At 41.8% G+C, this 17,071-nt stretch overlaps 1 protein-coding gene across 1 annotated transcript in view; it reads right to left on the bottom strand.

The window, feature by feature from the left end:
• The window catches only part of gfra4a (GDNF family receptor alpha 4a), a 163,858-nt gene that overhangs the window by 128,320 nt on the left and 18,467 nt on the right, over window positions 1-17,071 (bottom strand). The window lies entirely within an intron of this gene.

Below are 17,071 nucleotides of genomic sequence, written 5' to 3'. Positions count from 1 at the left end.
GAATACGGATACCGTTACACCCCTAGTAACTGTTAATATAAAACCCACACTGCTTAAACTTCGTTACTTTTCCTAAAATTGGTTTTTCATTAACATAAAATAAATCTCACGTACCCCCTGCAGTACTCCAACGTACCCCTAGGGGTCCGCGTACCGTATTTGAGAACCACTGTTCTAGAATACCCTGGAACCGAGGGAAACTCTGAAAGAATACGCCCATTTGCTACAAATCAATATATGATTGGTTGATCAAACTGTCAGTCCAAACGTACGCTTTCATTCAGTGCAACGGCCAGGGCATTCGATCAAGGATGTAGAATATCTTGGTTAAAGGATATTCTACGCAGAGACCCAGAACAAGATCTGATTGGTTGCTTTCTCTTCTAACACAAAACCACTGAAATGCGTAGTGCATGGTCCGAGAAGGACAAACAAATCAACCTAACACTGTAATATTACAGATCAACAACACAGATACGATTCTCATTTATTCATTTTATATACATTTTATTAAATTGTATTTATATAATTAAATATAGTGCAATGCAGCGTTCAAAAAAACGTGTGGCTTCACAACCAAAATAGAACACAGAGTATAATCAGCAGGACTCTTTTAACCAGCTGAGGCAATCGCAGCACCAATCAGCCGCTCTGCCCAACCGTGGCTGTGGACCACGATCAACTGACACCAATCAATTATACTCCATTACATACGTTAAATGATTAAATCATCAAAAATAATAAATCAACGTTTTGGCTCCTACACCCACCCATATAAATGACTGTTGGCAAAAAAAATGTTTGCACACAACGATGCAAAACATGCTTTAGAACAGTTTCCAAAATGCGTATCTGGCAATTTGGAAAGGAACTCTGCCAGCAGGATATTCCGCTCCGGAAGCGAGAAGGCAGCTGAGTTGCAGAGTGTCGTCTGTGTTTTCATGCTGAAGAAAAAGCAGGAAGAGGGGGGAAGACTTCAAAGCCGCTTTTTTGTATCACCAGAGTATTCCATGGATAATAGACTTAAGGGGAAGATTGATCAAACAGCACACTGGAGGACTGTAATGTGAGATGTGAATGTGTGAGTGTGTTCTTTGTGTTGGCATGCCCATCGGTGTACGCGCGTCTTAGGTGTGATTTAGACCGAAGGCAGGTTCACGGGTGCCTGCTTTCGTTCTACATTTTTGAAGTGAATATGCTAATGACGGCCCGTCCGCCCAGACACACACCATCTCCCGCACAAGCCGTCCATCTATAAAAAGAAAGCAGGCACCCGTGAACCTGCCTTCGGTCTAAATCACACCTAAGACGCGCGGCACCAGGGGCCGTGGGGAAAAGCTTATGCGAACCTTTCCTGTTGATCTCTGCCAACTTTGATACGTGTTGAATATTCTCCATCAGCACACAGTCGCCAATGCAAAGCCCTATCAGTCACAGTGAACCGTATTGAGAAAGTATTCGGCGTGCCCTCTGCCCTATCATCAGCCTGCAAACGTAAACATTTGAATTGACTCGATGATAAAGCATGACTGACTCCTTGTGCTGGGCAGAATAATGGGCTAATACTTATCAATATTAAGCAGGGGCTCTTTCCCATTACAGCCTTGCAAAGAAGTCATTAATTGTGCAGTGTTCGTGAAAAATATGCAAATACGCTGTTGACATTCTGATATGTAAATTCTGTCACTTTTTTTTTTTTTTAAATAATGAAGAGTGGAGATTATGCCGTTGCTTGTAGATGGAGCTACACAAGAGCTGTGCAAAGGAGGAAATACAGACTCCAGAATTGTATTAAACATTCATTATTGGTTTTCTGCATTTCCCCATTAAAGTCTACACTTAAGACAAAAAGAACAAAAGAGCCAATACCACTTAACGCGATCCCATTCTCCACTTTAATTTACTCCTTATTTAGACGATGTTAGAACAATTGTGTTATATTGAAATGTCTTTTTACTGCAGTAAGTCTTGTTAACAGACTTAGCAGACACGGTGTAAAACTCGCTGCTGATCTCCACACCGCCTCAGATTGCGACGAACGGAGCAGGCAGTGTGTGAGTATTGATTGGTTGTGAGGCAGGTGAGGTCAGAGGGACCTTGACATGGTCCTGTGATCTACCGGCCGCTGACACGGAGGGAGTGGATATAACTTCAGGGAACAATGGAGAGAGGTACATGGTCCAGGCGACACTGTAACACATCATATAACATTACAACTCGACTTTAAACGAGCAGTCTGCAGGATTTAGAGGCCTCTAGCGGGGATGTTGCAGATTGCCTCCCTAAGCGTGAAGAAACTACGATGGCCTTCAAGTGAACTCGTGCCATATAATCCAAACTGCCATTTCAATGTAAAAATAGACAAGGCCCTATCTAGAGCCAGTCATTGGTTTGCCCGCTCTGTACTACTGCACAAACATGGTGGTGCAACATGGCGGGCTAGATAAGGAAGACCCTCTCCTTTTACAGATATAAAGGATTCATTCTAAGCTAAAAGAAACACAACAATTCTGACAATCAGGTGATTATAAAACATGGATTACAATGGAAAAATACACACTGTTTAGCTGAACACTCGCTTCTGATTGGTCTATTGTATGGCCTTCTATTTCAGTATAGCAGTAGTCTGCTAAACTTAAGAAGACTACAGAGTTACAATGCAGCATTTACAACAGTTTTGAAGCAGTACAATTTCAATAAATTTCAAGAAAACAATATTTTTAAAATCAATAAATTATGTCAAATTATAGTTTTAAATATGAAGTATCTGTGTAATGAATGGGATAATATTCTGGGGGACTCAAGTCCTGCTTCAGCAGTCTGGGTTCATTTTGCAATAATGACAAGCTAGCTGTACATTATCATATACCATCACACTCCTTTTAATGATTGGATCTCATATTTGTGTCTGATTAAAACAACAAGGTATAGGAGGTAGCCTTTTTTAAACTGTGGTTTAATCCGACAAAATCACCTTAATTTAATAAACATGATTGTAACTCATTTAATCCAGTTATTACATAATGCAATGTTACAAGCCCAATACAATCCAAACATCTCATATACTGTACCAATCTAGGAGAGGATTAGGAAGAAACTAAGGAGAGGAGAGAAAATTATCGGAAAATAAATGAGGGCGGTTGCGAAAAGAAAGGTCATTGAGAGTGAGAAAGTGAAAAAGTGGGAAAGAAGTTTAAGGTGGAGGAGAGTAAAGGTGAGAGAAGGAATGATAGTGCTAAGGCTTAATTACAGGCCAGATCATGATTCACAGCCAATCGTGTGTGTGTGTGTGTGTGTGTGTGTGTGTGTGTGTGTGTGTGTGTGTGTGTGTGTGTGTGTGTGTGTGTGTGTGTGTGTGTGTGTGTGTGTGTGTGTGTGTGTGTGTGTTAAGAGGGTGGGCAAGCGGCCGCCAGCTGCACGGAAAGTCCATAACCTTATCACTGGTAGGAGGGTCAAAGACATGGACTCAAACTGTAAATAATATCCTAGTTGCGGAGGGACAGATGGAGAGACGGTTTGAAAAAAAGAAGAGAGAGGTGGGAGGAATAAAAATGGAGAGAGCGGTCAGTGACAGAAAGGGCAGGAGAGAGAAAAAGACATAGGTCAACAGAAATGAAAATGTCTACAAGCAGAGAGAAAGAAAATGATATAGAGGGTATAACTGTTTCCCAGAGTCTGACTTTTTTTTTTATTTTCGATTAGTTATAAAAGTCCCTTCTCCGGAGCATCCATATAGCTGAGGTTTGATCACAGCAGGGGGTCATGTAGAGTCTCCTCCTGCCATGATAGCCTCCATCTTCCCCTTCACTATTTCAGCTAAATGGTGATGCGGCCAATATTTTCTGGATTTTTTGCAGCCAGTAGTTTATGTGACTTAAGCGTTTGGACTTCTGTTCCGCTTCAAACTAGATATCAGCCTTACATCTACTTACATGCACAGTAAGTAACCGGTTATTCAAGGCCTCTTCAGATTTCTTAAAAGTGGAAACAGTTTTTCATGATAGGGGAATGGGATTAGATAATGACCCCAACAAAATTTGGTTGAGGAATACACCAGATATACGCATTACTGGGTTTCTTATCAACTCTTTACGACAGCGATTTCTGTCACTAAGGCTGCGGCCACACGAGGACGAAAACGGCTAAACGCATAGGATTAACGCAAACGCAATCGCAAAAAACCTTCCGTCCACACGCAATAGTCATCCGGATAGTGTCTGCCCACACGAGACCGCTCCGTTTAGCTCCAGCTCTGGAGAAGCTGCAGTACATATGCAGGAGCCTGTACGTGGCGCTGTAACTTCCTCCACAAAAGCAGCGAAGAAGCATGGTTGTCATGGTTGCCCTTCTGTTTATTCTCCGCGGTGGGGGCCGAGGGAACCGGGCAGAGTTTTTCGCCAGTCAACGTGTATTAAAGTTTAAATCTTCCGGACAAAATTATAAAAGTGCCGGTCAAAGGTCTTCTTTGTTATTTATTGAGCTTTAAAACAAATGAATAACGACTCTATATAATATAATGATAAAATACATGGAGCCTCTCTCTCGCGTGTAGGTCCATATCGAGAGAAAGATAAATAATCTGAATTCAGTGTGCAGTTTACTTTGACGCGGGGGTGAGCAGCAGAGGTGGGGAGAGGCGGGGCTATTGCCTCATCATTATCAGAAAATGATCGTATAGGGCGTACACACGGAGCCGTTGGACCCCCCAGAGCGTTGCGTATGCCGTTCTATCCACCTTGGGACCCGTTATCGTTTCCTCAGTCGTTTAGTGCCGTATTCGGTCGTCCTCGTGTGGCCGAACGGTCTATATGACACTAAACAGTAACGCAAACGACCGTTTTCGTCCTCGTGTGGCCGCAGCCTTAGATGACAAAACTATGCTTCTAAAAAAGGTTGGGATAGAGTAGAAATCTGATTAACTACCTGCTGCATTTGTACTCAAATTAAAGTTACTAGTTTTATATAGATCACGTACATTACATGCATTCTTAGATAAGCTTCATCGTGGGGTTTCTCTGAGTAGCCTGGTTTATTCAGAAGAGCTTCACATTTTAGGCTTTAACTGCAAAGCATATTCATCAAGAAGTCTCTGGCTTGATAGGAACTACTTTACAAACAAAATATGAAAAGATTCTGGTGCCTTCAGACATGTGTTGATGCTATGCTGTTTTGCTTAACTTCAAACATGTCCTCCAGGTGAGAAAAACGGTGCCATTTGGAAAACCTCTAAAACCCTCTCCACATCACAGGCTCTGTGACCAACACTGCGTCTTTCCTCTTCCTTCTTCATAATAATCCTGAGAACATGCTATTCTGAACGCACCGTTCCAACAGAAGGCTGAGAGAGGTGTTGCTTCTCTAATTGGTAGATTCAAGGCAACATGAGAGGCTGTATTTAACATTAACCCGGCTGCAAATGGAAGCCATAGAAATCGAGTGGCATAAAGACGGACATTTTCTAAGGAAATCAACACAGCATGAAGCACAGCACTGTGGCCAGGTGTACGTGTACTGTTACGATGGTAATTGCATTGCAGACCAACTTCCCTTAACTCGACTTATTACACCAATCAAAGGGTCTGCATTCAACATGTCGAAGTGCCAATGGGCATGATACTAAACCTACAATTGCTCCCAATGCCCATAAGTGTCAGTGTGTGAATGTAGCCTTTGCCGCTGTATGAATGGTGTTTGAGGTGACAAGGACTTGAAAAACTCTTTGTAAATGCAGTCAATTCACTTACTATAGGCCCAGGCCACAGGATGAGCATCAACAAGAGACAGAGCAAAAGACAACGCTTAATTTGAAGGGTAGGCCATAAAGAAGTTCTTAAATGAGAATGACCCAGTTTATTGCCCCATTGTGTGTCGTCAGAACACCTAACAACAATTGCCATTTCCTTTTGAACTTAAATGACCGCAGCAAAGAGTTTAATATCCATTCTAGTGTTCTTTTGTTTTTACTATAAGAGTAATATATTGTTTGGAAAAAGGTGGACAAAAATACTTCTAATATCTGGTAGCCTTGTATTGGGAGAGAGGGAGGATATGCTACATCCAAGTTGAAGAGAAACAGATCATTAGTATAAGAGTATGAGAAGGGGGGAAAGTGTGAGATAGTATAACTTCAGGGAAAGAGAGACAGCGACACATCATGTAATGTAGCCTAGGAAGAAAAAGAGTGAGCTAGCACAACCTCAGGGACAGAGATGGAGGATGAGTGCAACACATTACCTCTGACACGCTCACATCTTTGATATAAGACCGGAGAGATACGCGAAGTGAAGAACACCTTGAACTATGCTCGAACCTGACATAAGCACACTTTGTCTGCGTTGATTCATATTTACTGATGTAACTTCAAGCTGATGAATACATGCGGTTTGTGTACCCAGCTGCATAAAGAGAGAGTGAGTAACAGACATGAGAAGAATAGATAAAACGTACACCGTAATACGTTTTAGAAAACGTTCAAGTCAAGATTGTCCTGACAAAAATAACTGCGGCTCATGATTCTATTCCGATAATGTACCGGAGAAATAGACTATACTTTTCTGTAAACTTCCTTTATGGTAAAAACAATCAAACTATAATAAAAAAGGTAATCACAAATCTTATATTTGGGGCCCATGCATAATAAAAGGAATATGACATTAACAAAAACAACATTGGGGAAATCTTTTCTTACATAAAGATGTCTGCTTTTTCAGAGAAAGAAGTCGCAATGGAAAAGGGATTTATCTAAAAAAGATATTAGCTTTCAGAACCTGAAAACTCTAAACGATGTCTTGTTATTAAGTAACAATAAACTTGGAAGTGCAAGTTGTCTTTGAAAGATCTGGTATGTATTGCTTTCATCAGTCTACAATGAACACAACAATGCTGATCTTGTTAAAGGAGCTTGAACACACACTAAAGACTATTGTTAGGAGGGAGACAAAGCAGTCAGACTTGCAGACACACTCACATAAATTGACGTTTTTTTATTTGTTATTTGTCGCCAACAATAGAAGAGTTTACTTCCAACTGTTTTACAATGAAGTTAGACTTGCTCGGAACTAGCATTGAGAGAGAGTGAAGAGATAGAAACCAGCTTAGTGGTGTCGCTTATGTGAGGATATTTTGCGTACATTCAGTGTGAAATTCGTTATGTTCAATAGTTATTTATAAAATGCTATATCATACCATCCCTAATCCGCACCATGAAGCACACTCTGCATACTACACACTCCCTCTGTCATGCTTTGAGTTTCACAAAGCCATCATCACTCGTCCTTTAGAATAGATGACTCAACTCACAGCCCTCTAACGAGCACAAAGCGTCAAAGGCTCCATGATACATCGTGTGACGACTGAGTCACTTTTTCACGATACTACACGTAGCCTACTAAGTGGTTTTGACTCTGAAGGCTGAGATTGCCATCGTAAGACAGATCGTGTTTTACTTGTGCAGGGATCGGACTGCATGATATTTTTGCCTTTTAAATGTTTTATTGTGTCAGATTGAGCGATCATTGAGTCATAGATGTTGTCCATCCTCTTTTGGGATGGACAACCAATCACACCTTCCTGTCTTTCACATCTTCCTGTAAATTGGTGATTTTCAGGGATGGAGTTGTTCCACTTGACAGCTGAAGTTGTCAAACTGGGTAAAAGAAAGCAAAATAAACTGTTGCCAGGATGCTGTGGGAGTGTATTGTTTGTCTTCCACAAAGCCAAACTACACATTTCCCCCCGTGACTGACTGTCAGGCCGGCCATTACCACGCTGATATTTAAGAATTGAATTCCAGCATTAATCAGTTTGATAACCTCTAACTCTGACGTCCGCAATTAGTATTTGTCAAAAATGATTAAGAGGATGAGTTTTAAAAAGAACAATGGCTGTCTTGTTTTGCTTGTTGTGTCCTCTTTTCTACTTTCATTCATTATATCAAATGTGCACTCCAGTTGCATCGGGGAATAAAAGGAGAACATATTTCTGGGAGTTTCTTTCAGACTGCATCCATATTAAATCTGCCGTGTGCATAATGATAACATTGAAGTATTTTAGAGTTGTTTTCTTGCTTCTAGAAAGACCTTGCCATTCAGGGTGGAAAGTAATTGTACTTGATAAATAATTACCATGTTTTAAAAGTTCATTTGTGAATCTTACATTAGAAGTTCATAATTTAATTAAACATTTCTCAAAGCCTCAGGCTATTTTTTACAAAATTCCAAATGATCATAAATGAGTATATTCAGTTTGACTCTTGCTTATTGCTCTGACTAGAACATGCTTTGTTCATTTATAAAGTATTAATTTTATTTGCAGAAATTATGAAATAACACTTGCAAAACAATGAATGACAATCAAGGAGGAACTGTTTCATGTTGACTTCAGCTGATCTCGAGGCCTAGATGTATTCCATGTGGAAAGGATGACAGTGTGTCCTCTGCAGAATACATGTTATCTTCTCCTGTGAGTGTATCCAGCATCTTTATTATCTTTATATGTATATCAGATACAAACACGAGTAAAGTCAGTTGAGTAGGGTTTACCCCCCACTGTCCCTGCGTGTAGCTGCAACCACCCACAGTGCCGCTCGCACAACAACATGCTCAGATTAAAGAGGTCTTCCAGAGGAACAGAAATGTTTCCTTAGGTACTGTAGCACCACAACACTTTCTCTACCCTGGAAAGGATCCACACTTTGCAGCACAAAGAGGAACCGTAATCACTAAGGATGCTAGACCTAACTGTAGTTCTGAATTGTATGTGCTGAAGGTACATGTGGCACTGAACCAGATTCTTCACAATGTGTCATTATGTGTAATATTGTGTACCAGAAAGAAAACATGGATCTGTGCAAAGCCTTCGTTTACAACCGAAAGTAGAAGGAGGCATATAGCTCAGCTGGTTGTTGAAATGTAAGTACATTTACTCAGGTACTATACTTGTGTGTGCAAATTTGAGGTACTTGTACTCTTCTTATACTTATAGTAGTACTTATTCTCCACTACTACTTCTAACTGTACTACATTCATCTTAAAGCTTTAAAGTGTAGTTGCTATACAAATTAAGATGTCCGGATAATGCTTTGTTTAAATTGAACTAGCCAACCATTTATTCAAGAACAGGTTAGTTAAATGATCAACTAGTCGATTGAGATTTAATAATTGGCATTAATAAACCTTTTAACTGTTAATACTTTCAGTACATTTAGCTTATAATTCTTAGCGCCTTTTACTTTAGGACGATCTTCAATGCAGGACTAATAGATACATTTACAGTGTGGTTTTAGCAATTTGAATACTTTAAGGATCAAAATACGTCTTCCACAATGGCTCATCCAACACATTAGTCTCAATGCAAACTTTCCATTCATGTGACACAAATACAAAAATCAACAATGCAGCCAACCAGTGAACATTATGCACCATGGTGGATGTGGCGTCTGTTAAGGTGTGAATGCCAGTGTCACAGCCTTGTTCCTCTTTGGATGCTGTTTCTGTGTGACTGTGTATTTCGTGTTTCTCGGACACATATTCAAGTGTGTGTGGGTCCAACTGTGTGTAATTATGAATGTGTGTGTAGCTTTGGGGAGTTAGTATGTCCACACTCAGGTACATGTATGTTTGCTTGCTGGAATTAATTTTACTCTATATATGATCTTGTGTGACCAACGCGTGTAGCATGAAATAAGCAATACAATAACCAATCTTCACTGCACACATAGCATGTAAATGTATCGCTGCAAATGTCACAGCTGTAGGGGAAAGATATATATTTTTTTTCCCACTGAAGTTATGGGAGGTCTGTTTTTTCTTGATGCTACGCAATTTCCTGTATCAGCCATAGCCTCAGAACAGGTCAACAAGATGCTCTTTCTCAAGGGAAATGGTTAACCGTGTACCTTTTCGTTGAAGTAATACAGTAGGTAGTTACAGGTATCATCCATTTGATTAATACATGCATGTACAAACGGACCAAATAGCCTTGCTACCAAGAGTTTTCACATTAATGTATAGTTACTCTTCCACAGTAATGGAAGAAAGCGCTTTGAAGGGCACGGCTGCTTTATCTAACACACCCACGCTATAGACCCCGCAGCCAACCTCCACTGTGTATGTGTGTGTGTGTGTGTGTGTGTGTGTGTGTGTGTGTGTGTGTGTGTGTGTGTGTGTGTGTGTGTGTGTGTGTGTGTGTGTGTGTGTGTGTGTGTTTACAGAAATACCTTTGTGAACGTGGCCTCAATAATAAAAATCCCAAAGATCAAAGTGTATGTTATGATAATGTAATGGTATAACTTTAAATTCTTCCTGGAGGAACTTACCTGCAATATCTCCAACTGCACATCTGGAAAGAAAATTGAGTAGCTCAATGGAGGATGTTGAACATGTTTGAATCAGAGAAGGAAAAAGATTAGAGGTTAAGAAAAAGTGGATGCGGCAAATCAAAATAATTCCTAAAAAAGTGGAACAGCTTATCAGAAATGAATTCCTGGAATCCCCGAAAATCGCTGATGAATTGTGTCGGGGGGTAATTTTCCACAAGTTATTTGATCAAGGGCACTTTGACAGCCCTTAAGTGGGAGGTAGAGAGTTCTTAATTGATGCTCTACCTCCAGAGCTGCCCATGCAGTGGAACCTGCAAACTTATAATCGGAGAAAACCTATTTCTATAACCCATTAGGATACTGCTGCTACGTTTCACATCCTTCCCCCCCCCCTTGAAAGCCTATAGAAGATATAATGGGAAGTGGAAAACACGGTGCAGATTGAAACACTGCTCCAATTAAGGACTTTACATTCTGTTAAATGGAACTGAGAGACGAATCAATTACGTGAAATTAGCACTTCTGCTAACTACCCTGCTCACTGTTAAGACTGCATGTGAGAGCAGACCAGTGGGGAAATGCCTTTTTAAGTGCCAGAAAGGCGTTGTCATAGCGGGATTAAACCTCACATGGTTCTTAACTGAGCTGCCGCGTGGTGGGGAATAAAGGAAGATGGAAAAGATCAAATGCAGCTGCGGTAAATATGAGAGAAGGTGTAGAATAGATTAACGCCCAGAGGCACTATTTCTGTTGTGTGTGATGCTGCTGACAGACATAATAGAGTTCTACAAATGTTTAAAAAGCCTCAGTGGGGCTACGGCTACGCTCTGAGCGGAAAAAAAGGCGAGGGGAAAAGAAGTGGGGAATAACTACTCACAAAAATATTCCGCAGGGAGCAAAATGTTTGAGAAACTGCAGAGGGGAAGCATTGGAGCGTGAGTGCTGTCCACCAGGGAGGGCAAACGGACAATGGTTCTCTCTCCTAATCTGAGACTTCCTGCTGCCTCAGCTTCTCAGAGATCCTTTCTCCCTCCCAGAGCACGCAAAAAAAAGGTTGAAAAAGTCGAAGGCTGACGTGAGGAGGTGAGAAGGTCAGGATGAGTTCCCTCCCTCCCTCAGAAGCGAGATCTCACCTTGAAAAGGCATTGGACTCCTTGATCAATCTTCCATCGCCGTCCCTGCAGACAGCCTCTCACCCCCCCCCCCGCCCACCTTCCTTCTCCATATCCATCTCCCGTCTCTGCTCTTTGCCATTATAGACCCGGAGAAATGCCTGCTCCACTGAATCACTCAGATGCTGTGTTTACAGACCCACCTGCCATTTTACTATCTGTAACAGCATAGCAACAGATATCTGAACCGTGGCTGCTGCAGGGAAAACCATAAAAGCTGAGTTTGAGCATACAATGTATGTACAGTATATATGTATACATCCGGCCCAGTCTAAAAACAAAGGCCATAAAGTATTCAGTTAAGGTTCCCGTGAGTCAGTCAGTGATTCAGTGGTGCTGACAGCAACTTTAATGGGGTCTGTTGTTGGAAATAAGTTCATTCATCTTGTCTATTTTCTCTCAACTCTCCATTTCTTCATCTTCTCTCTTGTTCACCCCCGAGGTCACCTTATAATCCCTCTCACTGTCAACCCTTTCATTTCCTCCATTCTTCTCCCATGCTAGACCTTCCCTCTCATGTCGCCTCATGTCTATTTCTGTGTCTCCGTATGTCTCAGAGAAGAACATTAAGGATGAGGGACAGCAGGGCAATTCCTCAAGGGGCCGCGAGACGAGAAACACAACACGGTGCTCACACATCTTCATTTTTTCTGCTTTCTTCACAGTTTCCCATCCAACATTCTCAGTGTTTCCAAACAATCCCGCTGCTGCTGCTGCCGCCGCCGCCGCCGCTGCTGCTGCCGCCGCTGCTGTGTCTCTTGACTTAGGACTGGAGGTTTTGACACCAGCTATTTTCACACCAGGTGTCGCGAGGGGTGTGCTTTCCATTCGCGAGAGCTTTACAAGACAAGGGACTTGACACAGGAAGGTGCTGCTGTGTTCTCAAACATTGCTTGCTGTTAATGAAAGTCCCTAAACAAAGAGACAAAACACTGCAAGCTACAGGGAACATCTATTTGATGAAGTGTGCAGTGGGCAGAAGCAACTAAATCACACACGTGGTTTGTTGTAAAGAAACAACCACGCTGGTTTATCATTTCATTTCATTTCATTTTTATTTGCTCATGGTACGCAAAACCAAATGTACAACAATTGCCATAAAACATGACTCCACCATTGAGCGAAAAGGAGCAGGGAGAAGAATAACATCTTATGTGACCTGCCCCTTTCTAAAAAAACAAATAAATACAAATAGATGGTCTGCCCTTCATAATAATAATTTTTTTTTTTTTTTTTTTTTTCACAGCCAAACATAACAGTATCTTAGGATACAAAGAGAAACACACACACAAAAATACTTATTTCCCACTTGACGGTTAACGGAAAGAAACAAAACATGTATAAGGAGAAGAAAAGTGCAACACCCTCATCAAAGGGGAAACAAATACAAAATATCAAAACGGAAAGCTCATACCATACTAAATATATTGGAGTAAACCTGTTTTTTCCTCATTTTTAAAGGTTCATTAGATATCAAATCACATGTGCAGAACATGCTTAGCATGCACTGGCTATCAAATGAGAACAACTCCATTAGAAATGCATGGTGTTGATATTGCAAAGATTTCCCAGAGGGTCAGATACATCTCCATCTCCTCGGGTGGATTGTTTTATGTTTTTTTCCTAGTAAACATCAGCAACAAAACTGATTCCATGAGGGGTAATTACAGTAAACGCAGGAAACAAATCAGCGCAGCCAGCAGGGAAATGCACTGATTTAACAAACCAGGATATTAAAGCCAGCAGACCACAGTGCAATGAAGTGGTAATAGAGGACAGTGGGAGATTAGAGGGTTGACAAATGGTAGCTGTTTACTGAGCTATGCAGACATAGGCCATTACACAAAACTATTCAGATACAACCCAATGTTGTCAATTAAATAGACTGAGCATCTGTCTGCATATGGGAGTCAGCTTTTGAAATTCAAACCGCACACTCAAACAGTGAGGATTTGCTGATGTATTCCAGGCTGATAGCAGCTGAGCTTTTGCTAACAGCATCAGTAATGAATGTGTCCATGTTTTGAGGGAGATGTCGGGCTTTCAGCCACTGGTCGGACAGCTGTGTAAAGCCAGGGTTGGCTAATACCTCTCCACCTTTTCACAGGTTTATGGCCACGGATCAGCAGGCTCCGTAACAAGGCTGACAGAGGCTTCTAACAAGTCGGGAGACAGGCAAACAGATGAACCTGGCAGCTCCCGTCTCCCAAGAGCGCGGCGAGGGAGGGAGGGCTAAGGATAAATGGGAATCATTCATTCAAGCATAGCTGAACATGTGAGCCCATCTCAATGGGTCCTAATGACTGGTCTGGGGATTAGTGTGATATGACTGGGGTTGGAGGATTTAGCAGGAAGGGAATGGTTCAGGATATGTGGCGGGGCGATGGGGATCACAGAGGAACGCTGAGCCGCATCACTGGGGCTTCAAAATAGAAATGTCAGACATGAACAAGGACATCTCTCACACCTAAAGGTCCACCTGCACATGCATGAACACACATGGACACAGAAACCATAGCAGTGCCTGAATAAAGGAGAACTACATCGGTCAGAGAAGTTTTGCCATCACTAACTGGCAGAACATTTAGCTGATAGAGAGTCCAGTAAAGTGTTTCCATTCGCTGTTTTAAACACCCAGCGTCAAGCAGCTGATTCCTGCTGTCTATCCCTGCCCTGGCAGAAAGCCTCTGCCTCCATTAGATACAGGGCAATACATCAACAACATCTCAGTGTGTGTGGACAGTTCCACACAAAACCATTTGAAAACATAAACTGTGTAGTTAATGTGATGCATATTAGATCCATGTTTGCATATTTATCTTAGTAGAAACAGTAAATTAGCAGTAGTGTATAAATAGTATAGTAGTATGGATAGAAACTTAGGAATCCCATTCCCATCTAATTTTCATAAACAGACCACACCAAAATGAAATATTCTCTGCCACGCAATTTTCAAATCTTGAAACCAGTTTTTTTTTTTTTAATGAGCCGCCAAAATGAATGAAGACCCTCTAATCACTACATGCAAATATCATAAAACTGTAAATAGAAGAAGGATGTTTTTTTTTTGTTAATTAGCTAATCAAGAAGACCAGCTGAGAAAGGCTACAGTCGAGATGTGTGTTCACACATTTTCAAAGGCTCCCTCCACAAGTGTCAAAGTCTTCCAGGGAGCCAGGGAAGGTTATAAATCTCCTCGGCATAGTCGTGTTGATTACCTGCCATCCCTTTTTCCTTTTTCTTGTCCGAGTGTTGCATAACTCACTGTTTAACAGCCAAGTTTGCAAATTGATTATGGATGAAATTGAACCGACATTATTGCTGTATGTGATTAAGCAATAATGGGAATCAGACCTGAGGGTTGACGGTGCCCACAGATGCCAAGGATCTCATTCATTCTGGTTGTCACGACAAGCCGCGCTACAGCTTCAATAAAACCTTGGCCGCTCCTCATCATCTATCATGGCTCTGGCCCTGGCAGATTCTTGGCTTACTGTCTGGGCCAACCTTTAGGTCGTGTAATGCGTTTTGGGCTCTTACCCCCCCTCCGCTCGGGAGTGTACTACAACACAGCTCCCAGAGTACTGGTACACTGTGTAAGTCTTTAAACGATATTGATGGGGGCTGAAAGCTCGTGAACCCCTTGAAGGCTGGGGTACATTCAAGTCTTTCAATGTCTTTCATCCAATCTAGTGGTTATCAAGATCGGATGGTGTCTTGTTCCGCGCCATGGACATGTAATCCTGAGTTACTTCAGGTTGCTGATCAGATAAGAGGTCACTGCAGCTGACATGAAGGAGGGGATTTGTCTTTATCTGCTGCCTGGTAGGATGGGCCGATGAATCCGCTTGAGAACTACATACGAGTTCTGCTTTACTGCCTCTCCTGTCTTTTGAGAGACCATGTCCATTATCTTACTCAGATACCATCGAGAAGTATCAAGTTGCTCTGACTCCAGTGGCTATCTACCCATAATCCTTCATGTCCTCAACAGCACTGCTATTAAGAACCAGTGAAAATGTCTCAAAAATAGCTTTGATAGAGTATGATGCCAAGAAAACCCTAAAAGCAGTGTTTCATGTGGCTACTCAAGCGCTGGTGTGAAATGTATTACCTGACCATCTGGGGGGTAGATGCGGTGGATTATCAAATAATTGTAATCTGTTAAAGGTCAGCGACGCGATGGTGAGTGACCTTAGATCAATGGCAGTGGGTTGATTCCCATTTCAGTAGGGACGCCTGAAGCAATGGAGGGCAAGGATCCAGGATCACATGGAAAGGGAGATGGATGGAGTTAAAAGCAGCAAATTAAACCTAAAGATGAGAAGTGGCGTGACCAGCAGTCGTCCGGGAAACACTTCCAAAATGTCCACTCACTCACTACTTTGGTTTCTTTCCCTTCTCGCTTCAATCTTTCAGTTCCTTTCCCCCTCACTCACATCGTTTAATCTCGCCGTGGCCAAAAGTCACGAGGCAGACGGGTGTTGTATTTTATATTCACTGTTCCACATGAGAGAGCGTGTCTTAGAAAAAACTCATCTCAAAATAAACGAGGCTCTCTGAAGGCAGGCGATGACGGGGGTCCTGCCGACTCTGGCCATCGCAGCCAGCATCAGTCATTCGATTTCCCCAAAAAATATCTAAGTGTGTGTGTGTGTGTGTGTGTGTGTGTGTGTGTGTGTGTGTGTGTGTGTGTGTGTGTGTGTGTGTGTGTGTGTGTGTGTGTGTGTGTGTGTGTGTGTGTGTGGTTTGAGATGGTGCAAGTGGGTAACTGCAGTCTATCTTTCTCTTACTTCTGATCCAAAGGCCTATTCGGATTAAGGCAGGTGTAGGAGTTGAATGTCCTCCTCCGCACTAGTGTTGCTTCTCCCTTTTATCATCTCTACAATGCCTAACGAAAGAGAAAATGCTCTGGACAGGCAGACTGTAATACCACAGTGATCTCTAAAACATAACACCAGGGGGAGAGATTTGTTTGCATTTGAAAAGAGTTCAAAATCACTTTAGCAGTGGATGCCAGTATTAATTAGCGGGAGAAGCAGCTACAGTACAAAGGGCTGCTTGAGTGTTATCAATACATTCATGAAACCTTCTGTGCAATTAACGCTGTATGTTTGCAAGTGGCTAGATTCTAAATGAACCTGCACTCTTACTAAACGAGCATTTAAAGAAAATCAATATCTCAGTTAACTGTCTATTGTTCCAAACAAAAAGCCCCGACAGGGCTGTGATCAATATATTGCTACTGCCATCATCTATTAAACACAGGCCTTTGACTGTCACTGACTGGCACACCAACACCCACTGCCTAATTGGAATTGTTCATAAGAAGACAAAGAAAGGCAGCTCTCGTGGTCACTGACAGGATGCCATGAGGCCTGGGGAAATTGAATTTACATCGAGAGAGATTTCATTAGACAACATTGTACCTTTCATTGCAGCTGAATCCTATTTACATTCATTCCTGTGTCACTAAGCTCCCTTACCTTGGTTTTATTGCCTCCACTAATCTTCGGTGGCTGCATACGACATGTTCAGATCAATGAGATCAGGGATTTATCTTTTTAATTGGTCAGTTTTG

Source organism: Pseudochaenichthys georgianus, chromosome 22 (genome assembly GCF_902827115.2).
Source record: "Pseudochaenichthys georgianus chromosome 22, fPseGeo1.2, whole genome shotgun sequence".
NCBI lineage: Eukaryota > Metazoa > Chordata > Actinopteri > Perciformes > Channichthyidae > Pseudochaenichthys > Pseudochaenichthys georgianus.
Note: the sequence above shows the minus strand (reverse complement) of the source record. Positions and strands in the feature narration are given on the sequence as shown.